This window comes from Haliotis rubra, unplaced genomic scaffold (genome assembly GCF_003918875.1).
Source record: "Haliotis rubra isolate DU_JTF1 unplaced genomic scaffold, ASM391887v1 Scf597, whole genome shotgun sequence".
NCBI lineage: Eukaryota > Metazoa > Mollusca > Gastropoda > Lepetellida > Haliotidae > Haliotis > Haliotis rubra.
In genome coordinates, this window is record NW_025767298.1 from 105,470 (window position 1) to 117,705 (window position 12,236).

The window sequence follows — 12,236 nt, forward strand, 5'->3', positions numbered from 1 at the left end:
GTAATATTTCGTACTGGCGATAAATCACTCGTGACTTGTGATTGATAACTGTGACTGTGAGTGTATCTGTATCTGTAACCTGTACACTTGATTCAGGTGATCCGGGAATATTCCGTCGGAATGAATCCGTCGGTATGAATCTGGATAGATTGTCGGATTCTCGGAGCTGTCAGACGAAATCCGGATATCAACAAAGTTGAAAATAACCCCCCAAATATCACTCAACCACAACTAGATACTTAGAGAGCAGACCAAGTGTTAATAATAGCCTAGTTAATTAAAAGTTATTCAATAAAAATGTCTTATAAAGGAAAAATGAGAAATTAGCTGTGACGTAACCCTGAAACCCTACCTTGCTTGTCAAAGTCAAAATTGCCGCCCCGACGCTAACCTTGACAGGTCTATTTATAGGTGACGTAAGGTCACATGATACGCAAATGTGACGTCAGAAAATTCAAGATGGCGACTGTAAACATGAATGACGTTACTTGTGCTGGAATTACTGTTAAACTGTAGCTTGGATGCAGACTGTACAAAAGGTATGTCACTTTAATAAAATGCAGCATAAGGCTAGGATCTTGGCTGGAATCACTTTGATGGCTGTGAGCTTGATTATCTCTGTATTGAAGCAAAGATTACTGTAGACATGAATTTTTGTAACAATATGTGTCAGGGTAGAGACTGCGATCGGAGATTCTACCAGTAAAGATTGCGATCGGAGTCTCTACTGGTAGAATCTCCGATCCTACTAGTAGAGATTGCAATCGTAGTCTCTACTGGTAGAGACTACGATTATATGGAATAACCTATACAAGCAAGTGCAAGCTTATGCAAGCAAGTATAATAAGTGGGGATAATGTTTTCCTATTATTTGCCAGTTATAATTGAACTTACTTATTGTTATCTTGTTAACTTTATTTGTTAAGTCTGTTTTGGAGTAAGGTATTTTGTTTTTTGAGTGGAGTCCAAATTTGGCAGCTTGGTCTCATGATGTAAATACAGTGTTACAAACCATTTTTATTTTGATACTGTTTACAGTGAGGTGTTAATGTTTGTTATCAAAGTCTCAGTTAAAAGTAGGAAGTTCAATCAGATGTATTTCAAAACTTATGATCAGTAATTGTTATAAAAACACTGCTTTCCAAAGAGGTGGGGATATGGCAGATGGGGTAATGACCTGGTGGGGAATTGCCCTACACCTATCTTCCAAAAATGCCGACATGCCAAGACACCTATAGCTTATAACAACAAACCATTCTGTATTTTCTGGAGCAGTGTTACAATAAGCCAACATACTTGTTCACCAATTCAGTTTTCTTTAGAAATATAATATGTTTAAACAAACCAATCTCAAGTTATTTAATATAATCGTTTACTCAGTTTCAGTCAATCTTAATCTGTTAATCTCAAACTGTTAATCCAGCTTATCTTTGCTTTGTTCACCCCTTACTCTCATGGATCAATTAGTGACCCGTCATAGGTGAAATCATTTTGAAATCACAGGCAGTGGGTTCCTTTGCTGCAAAACTACAGTCAAAATCTGCTGTCCGATTTATGAAATCCATACACAGTTTTAAGTTCTTGTGTCTCTACAGCACCCAAGTATCTGTAATTGCCTCTCTCATCCTTCTCTGCTGTGGCGATATCCATCCGAATCCTGGGCCGAAATATTTCAGAGACCTTAAAATAATACATTTGAACGTACGCAGTTTGAAAGACAAAACTGATTTACTTGACGCAGAATTTCGATCTTATGATGTTATATGTCTTACTGAAACCTGGTTGCATGCAGACATTCGTAGTGTTGATATAGCAATACCTGGATATCACCTACCATTCAGGAAAGATAGGCAAACGCGTGGTGGCGGTGTCGCGATCTATGTCAAAAGCAACTTACACGCCAAGCATATGGACAACCTTGACACCCCCGGGCTCGAGGCGGTGTGGATACAGATAAAGTGTAAACACCGTTGTTACCTAATCGGATCCGTCTATCGAGCAGATAAGAGCGCGGGGTACTGGGATCTGATTGAGGAATCTGTCGGTAACGCCGTCGACCTGAACATGTATACTATCGTTGTCGGTGACTTTAATATAGACGTCCTTCGGGAAAATCGAACTAAAATAGATAACCTTCAATCGATGTATGACCTTAAACAGATTATATCCGAACCAACTAGAATTACACCACTTTCAAGTACCCTGATAGATTTGATTTTTGTTTCGAATATTAAAGCTGTAAATGACTCGGGAGTCCTTGACCCTATCTGCAGTGACCATTGTCCGATATTTGTGACCATCAAACAACCAATTCCCCTCCTTATAAATTATAAGAGGAAAGTTTATTACTATTCGTTAGTTGATACTGTAAGCATGAACAAGAGTGTCGATGATATTGATGGTGATATTTTATTTTCTTCCAATAATATAGATAAGATTGCAACCGATTTAACATCGACAATAATGAAAATCTGCGATCAACATATACCAAATAAGACTGTCACTATTAGACCTGCAGATCCGCCCTGGATGACGAGCCAAATACGTTCTTTGATTCGGAAACGTAATCGCCTACATAAAATTGCAAAGAAATGTAACCATCAAACGAAGTGGGCTAACTTCAGATCAGCAAGAAATAAAGTTACTTCCGATATTAGAACTGCTAAACAAATTTTCGTTTCTAAAATTGAAGACTCTGTTAATACCTCGATCGGTTCGAAAACGTGGTGGCGTCTGACGAAAGGGTGCATAAAATCACGTAACAATGACAATCAGTTTGGGACAATTATCTTTAACGATACAATCTATAATGACCCTGAAGAAATCGCAAACGTCTTAAACAATTACTTTATCGCTCAGTCGACTATTGCTGATCCAAATCGAGATTTGCCCGATACCGAGTTTCCTTGCAGCCCAAAATTAACTAACATCACTCTAACCCGCGATGACGTCAGAGATATTTAATGTCACTGGACACATCAAAAGCGACCGGTCCGGATGGGATAGGAAATAAAATACTTAGATATACCGCAAATAGTCTAACATCCATACTTACGAAATTATTCAATTTGTCCCTTAGCCTGTCAATTTTTCCCAGTCCATGGAAAGAAGCATCGGTAATACCTATTCACAAGAAAGATAGCGTACATGACTGTTCTAACTACCGCCCTGTCGCACTCACATCTTGTTTATCGAAAGTCTTTGAGAAATGTGTATTTAAATATGTATTCAATTTCCTAAGAGATAACGACTTAACGACAAATTTACAATCAGGATTCATGCCAGGAGACTCCACAACAAATCAATTAACCTTTTTGTACAACTTTATAGCCAAAGCTCTTGACGAAGGAAACGAGGTTAGAGCAGTCTTCTGCGACATAAGTAAAGCCTTTGATAAGGTCTGGCATAGAGGAATTATTTATAAACTCATGACAACTGGATGGAGAATATCCCGGATGTACTGCTGACCATTAAGTTTTCCTCGGACAGTCACCATTTGAAGTTTACAGTCGTGTGAAAGACAACCCCAGATCATAACCGATCCTCCACCATAAGGAACAGTAGGGTGGATATTCCTGGGCACGTAAGCAGTGTTTTTATGCCTCCACACTCTCATTCGACCATCTGTAACGTGGAGGAGGAACCTGCTCTTATCTGACCAGTGGACCCTCCTCCATGTCATCAGGTTCCACTGCCGACGGGCCATACACCACTCCAGACGTCGTCTCTTATGGAGATCAGACAGAGCAGGACGTTTGATGACTCTTCTGGACCTCATACCAAGTGCCCTAAGGCGATTTCTGACGGTTCTGGAGGATAATTGTCTGTAGGGCAACCACAGGCGCTTCAAAACCGAACTTGTGGCAAAGGGTTCTCGCCTTACCAGACGTGCCAGGCTGCGATCATCACAGGCTGTTGTCTTCCTGGGTTGTCCAGGCCTTGGACGATCTCTCACATCTGTCATCTGATGTTTTCGGACAAGTCGGCTGATGACCGAGTGACTGTAGCCCAGTTGTCGTCCAATAGCTTTGAAGGACGTGCCTGTTGCATGCATGCCGACAATTTGCCACCTTAGTGCTTCAGAAAGTCTTCTCCTCGCCATTACAGTATTCATTAATGGAGACAGTTGCAAATTTGTCTGCTTTTATGCCCATAAATTGCATGTCAGAGAAACTGAATTTTGGGAAAAGTGTGGGTTGTATGCTTCACGTGCACAAGGGATGCGTTGTGACGAGTGCAATGGAACTGAAACACCTTTTTAGACTACTAGAGATGTGTTGTAATACAGAGATATCATTCATGTTGAACGATGGTTAACAGTTGCTCTACCATCATGAAATATATCAGGGGGTGCTTAATTAAGTTCCAGGTGTATATATATGTATATAAAATTAAACAAAATATTACTGGAAAGAGAAGATACTGTATTTAGCAATGAGAATGTTAGGATTTGACAGTAAAATGTTTAGAACCGATAAAAGGGTGTATTGATTGACAGAATCTAATAAAGGATACTTTCATTCCTCCACATGTGATCACGCGTATATAGTTTATGACACACGTGTTATGTATACCAAAATGACCAAACTGCAGAGACGCGAGTCGAGGTTTTTGTGTTTTTGAAATACACAAAGAACGTTTTTTAAAAAGGAATACTCAGCAACATTCCAGCTATATATCCAGCTATAATCGAGTCTGGACTAGACAATCCAGTGATCAACAGTAACAAAAGTAGGAGCATCAATCTACGCTATTGGGATACGATGACATGTGTCAACCAAGTCAGCGAGCTTGACCACCCGGTCCTGCTAGCCGCCTCTTACGACAAGCATGGGTAACTTAAGACAGCAATATGTTGAGAACGTTAGACCTTTAATAATAAAAGGGTTACTTTGATTATGAGAACATGAGGTGGTGAGACAGTGGTGAAGCGGTCAGGCGGTCGAATTTCAAATATAAATATAGATACTTACTAGCAAATGTACGCAGTTGTACGTAAAATGCGGAAAAGATAACAGGGAGATCATATGATAACGGGCGTTGATTGTTTGATGAAAACTAAACCATGTTTATTAAAAAATCTCCCTAACAACAGGATACCCCATTTAGGAAAATACCCGTCCATCAGTAGTGCATGTGTCCTCCGTTAGCTGCGATAGAGGTCGCACATCGCCGGCACTGGGTGGACAAGTCTTTGGGCGAAATAAGGCTCGTGGAGTCCCGTTGCATTGCAACGCCAAACACTCTTCCAGCTTCCAAATGGTTTGTGGTTGTCATGCAGCTTGAACAAGTCTCCAAACGTTGGGTGGTGGGGTAGCCTAGTTGTTAAAGCGTTCGCTCGTCACGCCGAAGACCCGGGTTCGATTCCCCACATGGGTACAATGTGTGAAGCCCATTTCTAGTGTGATATTGCTGGAGTATTGTCAAAAACGGCGTAAAACCCAACCCACTCACTCTCTCAGTCTCCCAACGTTGGTGGTGACGTCCACCACCCGATTTCCGACTGACGACATCGACAGCGGCAACAAGTTGTCTTCTGAGACCAATCAAGGGTCAGACCTTCTGACGCCGATGGCTGCTACGTCAGAGTGTGGAGACGACGTAACGAGGGGTTACGCTGATTGTTGTTTCTTGCCCGTGGGGAGGAGGAAGCATCATGGCGTGGGGCAACTCCAGTTAGCACCACACGACCGGTGAACACGTGTCCCGTAAGTGTCTGACGGCCGTTATGTACAACGAAGATGTTCTACGTAGTCGCGTCAGATGTCTCTTCTTGGTTCAACTTCCAGGTCTCTCAGCAGCACAACGCTTGTCCCCATACAGCACGGGCATCTGTCTCTGTCACCGGACATAGCGTCAACTAAGCTTGTCTGGGACGAGACTGGGAAACGTCTGGTTGTTGCAAGACATCCACACACACTTCCGGTACTGGAAGCCTGTTTGGTGCGGAAATGGAGCGGGATTCAGAGACCTGCACGCGTCATCCAACCCAGTGCTTCGTCGTCTTCGGAATGAGCACCAACCAAGACAGTCTCAAACACTTCAGGAACTGGAAGAATGTTTGGTGCTGCAGTGGAGTGGGACTCAACAAGTCTTCTTTTGCCCACAGACGTGTGGTCTCAGTGAGACGGCAATTAGACTAAGGCTTAGTCTCTGAATATATATAATTTTGATAGTAACAAACAAGCCCTTTTAAATTGAAAAGGAGCCCTAGGTAGACCAGAGATTCCTGAACCTGAATAAAACCTAGACTTGCTTTATTTAGGGCTGTAGCACTGCAGAGAGGGCTTGACAGTAGGGAAAATAATGTGGTTCAGGGACTGTGAGACAGACTAGACGGCAATGTGCGACCTCTATCGCAGCTAACAGACGCCAAATGCACTACTGATGGACGGGCATTTTTCTGTATGAGAGTATTTTGTTTTCGGGAAGATTATTTAGCAAACATGTTTTGGTTTTCAGCAAACAATGAACGCCTGTTACCAAATGATCTCCCTGTTACCACTCACTCACATTACCTGCATATCTTTTCCGCATTTTACGTACAACTGCGTACCTTTTGCTAGTAAGTACCTATGCATATTTTTGAAATTCTACTTACTTACCAGTCATGCTCTAGTCTACAGATGTTGTACAAATGTTGTTGGGGTGCTGGGGAATTCCAGGCGTTGGTAGAGTACAGATGATGTCCAGGTGTTGGTATGGTGCTGAAGGTCGGGTGTGAAGTTATTTAGTCGTTGGTCGGGTGCTGAAGTTATTTAGTCGTTGGTCGTAAAGTTATTTAGGTCGGGTGCTGGAAGTTATTTAGTCGTTGGTCAGGTGCTGAAGTTATTTAGTCGTTGGTCGGTCGGTAAAGTTATTTAGTCGTTGGTCGGGTGCTAAAGTTATTTAGTCGTTGGTCGGGCGCTATATGTATTTAGTCGTTGGTCGGGTGCTAAAGTTATTTAGTCGTTGGTCGGGTGCTGAAGTTATTTAGTCGTTGGTCGGGTGCTAAAGTTATTTAGTCGTTGGTCGGGTGCTGAAGTTATTTAGTCGTTGGTCGGGTGCTATATGTTATTTAGTCGTTGGTCGGGTGCTAAAGTGTTTTAGTCGTTGGTCGGGTTGGTCAGGGTGCTAAAGGTAGTTGGTAAAGTTATTATTTAGTCGTTGGTCGGGTGCTGAAGTTATTTAGTCGTTGGTCGGGTGCTAAAGTTATTTAGTCGTTGGTCGGGCGCTAAAGTGTTTTAGTCGTTGGTCGGGTGCTAAAGTTATTTAGTCGTTGGTCGGGCGCTAAAGTTATTTAGTCGTTGGTCGGGTGCTAAAGTTATTAAGTCGTTGGTCGGATGCTAAAGTTATTTAGTCGTTGGTCGGGTGCTCAAGTTATTTAGTCGTTGGTCGGGTGCTCAAGTTATTTAGTCGTTGGTCGGGTGCTAAAGTTACTTAGTCGTTGTTCGGGAACGCTGTACAGTAGCGTTGCTAGCGCAATACAGTAGTCCAACCGTTTCTATGGAAACGCAGTTCTTTGTTAGGGCAATACACTTGCTCAGGCGTTGTTCAGTAGTCAGGTTTCAGAGTTTGTTCATCCGATTGTCAGCTTGGGTCAGTTCCGGAGACTTTGGCCAGGCGTCAGTGTTTTAAGAATTGTTCTGGTGCCATTTATGCCGCTGTTTGTATATTTAAGTTCTTCATACATTGTCTACATGTCAGTTGTTCCGAGTTTGTTGCTGCATTGCTCGAGAGTTGCAGTTGTTCCCTATATAATTCCCAACAATTATTACTCGTTTATGTCATAAGATATCACATCTGATTCGCATACAAGCAAAGGTACGTCTGGTTTATGGTTTCATTGTACAAACATTAAATCCTTCTAGTTATCGATGACATAGATAGAACTTCGAGACCCATCTGGTTACAACCTGAACGGAATACAATTAAAACGTTTTTGATGACGTCGCTACAAATATTAACGAAATATTTTTCTTTAGTACTTCGTAATCACCAAATTCATTACTATTGATTAGTTGTAGATACTTTTAGAAATACTACTTCCCTGAAACCTCTATATTATAAAATGCTTGAACTTTTTCCAGGCATTGAGGCATTTGTTTGAAAGAAAATAGTAAATAGTCAGATATTGTAATGAGAAGAAGAATATTATCAATATTTACATTAGCTTCATGTTTTTAAAGCTGCGAATGCAAGGCATAATAAAATCATGAAGAATAAATTTAAAGATGATGAGTAACATTGGCTGTTCAGTTTCGATCTGGATGCGACATTATTCCTGGAATGCCGGTAGACTCCCAGATGGAAGTTTAGTTTTTCTTCTGTCGTTTTAGTGAAAAGCTGGTACTTCAGCAATGCTGAAATAAATGTCTGCATTGACTAATTACAAGCTCTCTTATTGTGGTTACAGGGGTGGTGAAGTCAGGTGGGGAAAGCGAGACGCTGGTGGGTTGGAGGTGGGAACAAGGTGAGAAGGGTGAGGTGAGGTGAAGTGGGTGAGGTGAGGTGAGACGGGGAAAGCGAGTGAGTGAATTTAGTTTTACGCCGCTTTTAGCAGTATTCCAGCAATACCAAAGCGGGGTACGCCAAAAATGGGCTTTCCACATTGTACCCATGTGGGGAATCGAGCCTGGGTCTTCCGCGTGACGCGCGAACACTTCAAACAAAGGTGGGCGAAGCGAGGTGAGGTTATGTGCGTGAATTCAAATTAACGTCATGTTCGAGATCAGGGTATGCGTGTGTGCATGTGCGTGTATGTATACTTGTATGAGTCCGTACTAATCCATCCAACCAGGATAACATGCCAGAGTTTTACATGGCTACCCTCTCAGACACAGTATAGGGCTAGCCTGTCTCACAGCCCCTGAACCATATTATTTTCCCTACAGCATAGCCCTTCCTGCAATGCTAAAGCCTTAAATGAAGCAAGTCTAGATTTCTCCAGGTTCAGAATCTCTGGTCTCAGTGGGGCTCCTTTTCAATATTTATTGGTTTATTTGTTACGGTTTTTTTTTAACATGTCCTTTCTTTTATGTGAGGTGAGGTGAGGTGAAATTGGGTTTTACGTCGTGCTTGAGAATATTTCGCTCATATGACGAAGAGCATGCGTGTGTATGTGCGGCTGCTTATACTAGCCCAGACTGAAGCTGGTTTTATAATGCTAGCCCATTGAGATACCACGCGGCAGTGAAGCATGAATACCCCACTCAGACACATTATACTGACTCCGAGCCGACCAGTCCTTGTTGTACCCATTAATGCCGAGCGCCAGGCAGGGACCAACAAGTACTATATTTTAACGTCTTTTGGTATGACGGGGTCGGGGATCGAACCCGCGACCTTCCGCTCTCCGGGCGGACGCTCTAACCACTATACCACGGAGGCGGTCCTTTTCCTTTATGTGCAACATGGGGTAAAGTGCGCACTGAAGGGTACTTTAGTGAGTGAGTGAGTTTGGTTTTACGCCGCTTTTAGCAATATTCCAGCAATATCACGGCGGGGGACACCACAAATGGGCTTCACACATTGTGCCCATGTGGGGAATCGAACCCGGGTTTTCGGCGTGACGAGCGAACGCTTTTACCACTAGGCTACCCCACCGCCCGGTACTTTAGTGACCAATGTTTGAAAAAAACATTTTACGTTCTAAACTAAAAACTATTGTTACGTGAAGGAAATGAACTGGTTAATTTAAATATTGATAACCAGTTTCTCTGGTAGACCTCTAAGAATCTTTCTTAACGCTGTATGGTTTATCACATTTGCCTTACAAATTTAAAGGGTGCGCTTTGACCCGGTCTCCCCTATATATATTCAGAGGCTAAGAGTTAGTCTAAGTTAAATCGGAAATTTGTTATTTCTTCAAGGATTAACGGTTCTTTACTGTCTACTGACAACCATGAGACCATTCGAAAAGGGAGGAAACTTTGTTTGTCACCGGAAGCAATAAGGTCTCGCGAAGTGCGGTGACCTACTTACGGCCCTATTCCGACTCTGAGCCAACTGGTCGTAGTTTTGTCCCCTTTAACGGTGAGCACCAGACAGATCCAAGAACAAGGTAATAAACCAATCACTGACCACCGCAGGGGACACCAGATATCGCCTTTACATATTGTATCCATGAGGGGAATTAAACCCGATCCTTCGGTGTGACGAGCGAATGCTTTAACCACTAGGCTACCTCACCGCCCCTATGATCCATTACTAAGGGTGGGTATTGCAGAGAATTTCCATATTGCGATGCAAAAGCGTATATTGCGATATGTATTGCAATATATTGCAAGAAGGGTTTTTTCAACAAAAAACAACGTATAATCGAGTTAATGCTTGATTTATAAAGCAAAAAACACAACAAAATCACTATGCTTGATTACGATTTAATAAAAACTTTTAATCATGACAAAAAACAAATGTAAATAATATTTGGCACAAATAAAACAAGGAAAGGAACAACTTAAAAAACGAAAATATCCGAAGATTTCCGAGTGTTACGAAGTTTTCCGAATGCATGTCAAAATACCGGTTTTCGATCAGCATATCGCAATACGTATCGTTTTCATGTTTGAACCGGTAAATACCGGTAAACCGGTTATATTGCGCAGCACTATCCATTACCATGTTAAGTTGCCACTAACAACCATCAAAGGATACAATGAACCAGTTTTCACCCAGCATCCCACAATGCAGCAAACCCGTGAAGATCCGGGTTAGAATTGATCTTCAGTAACCCATGCTTGTTGTATAAGGCCACTAACGGGATCGGTGGTTCCTCTCGCTGACTTGGTTGACACTAGTGTTGGGAATTGGTTGAAATCTCACAATCGATGATTGCTTCATTACCAACGAACAATCATCGAAAAAAATTGGTTAGCGTCATTTTTCAGATTTTCCTATCCAGCTTGTTATTGCAGAAAAGTATAACATGATGCAACTTGTTACTTTAAAGTGATGACTAATATATCATGAACATAAACTTCCTGGAGTCTTAGAGAAATATTCAGTCATGACTTTTCAGTTGGTGAAGTGAGTTTTCTAAGAAATAAACATGTTTCCAGGCCCTGACAACTTCTAAGATATGTTCCATTGTCAAGTATTTCAAAGACTAAAACAGTAGCTCCAAAATCGTTTAAGTTCGATTATCAGAAAATGTGCACCCCTGCGCCCCCCTACTGGATCCGCCTATGATGCTGTTGATCACTGGATTGCCTGGTCCAGACTCCATTGCTTACAGACTGCCGCCATACAGCTGTTATATTGCTGAGTGTGGCATAAAACTAATCTCACTCACTCCCAGTGCAACAATCAAAGGTCACTGGGATCACCAATGTGTATATATAAATCACAAACATCACTGTAATATTTTACTATAAATTTATTTGTGATTTAAAACTTATTTACACTGCTATGTATCAAAGCAAATCTAACAGTCACAAAATATACTTCTCTCTTCTTCATACTGGTGTATTTCAGCTGGCATAGATAATACATTACATTACATAGGTTCGTAGTTTGGGTTCCTCTAGAACACAATGCTCTAAAGTTGGACATAATTATTCACAAAGTTTAATTATTGATCATCACTGTTGATCAAAATTAATCATTAAAGTGAATTAATCATCATAATCAATAACAAAGGCCAAAGACTGATCATAACCATGGGACTCCATTTCATGTAAGAGATGTCAAACATAAACTTTCGCTTTAGGTGAGCTAAATGTTGAGGTGGTGGGTTGTGGTTTGCACGTTTTCCCACCAACGAGCTGGGTTTGTTTGGTTTAAAGGAAGAAAATGAAAAAAATTATTTGTGACTTTTTTTTCGCTCAAGACATTATTTACACCATTGACAAACCAGTGGCGGATGCAGAGAGCAACGTCCAATTCAGCAGAGGTCAGATTAACCATCGGATTCACTAAGTTTAGTACCTGCATACCTGTTCTAAACCTGAAATCCCAACTGGGGAAGGTTTTGTGACAAAATATAACAATATTATTAAGATTGATGCACCAAACCCACACCCTATACCAAGCTCAAAGCGAACAATTATTTCCTGTCAATAGATCAGTGTTCATATGATTTTCGGTCTCAACTCCCTGGGGAGAATACAAGCTGCCTGTAAGCCTACCTATAATCACGTGAGTCCCATGATGAAATGATGAAATTGATCACATGAACACATATCATGAACATCAGACAGGGCTCCCACAGGTCAGGGAAAAGTCAGGGAAATTTGGTATTTCTCTGAAAGTCAGGG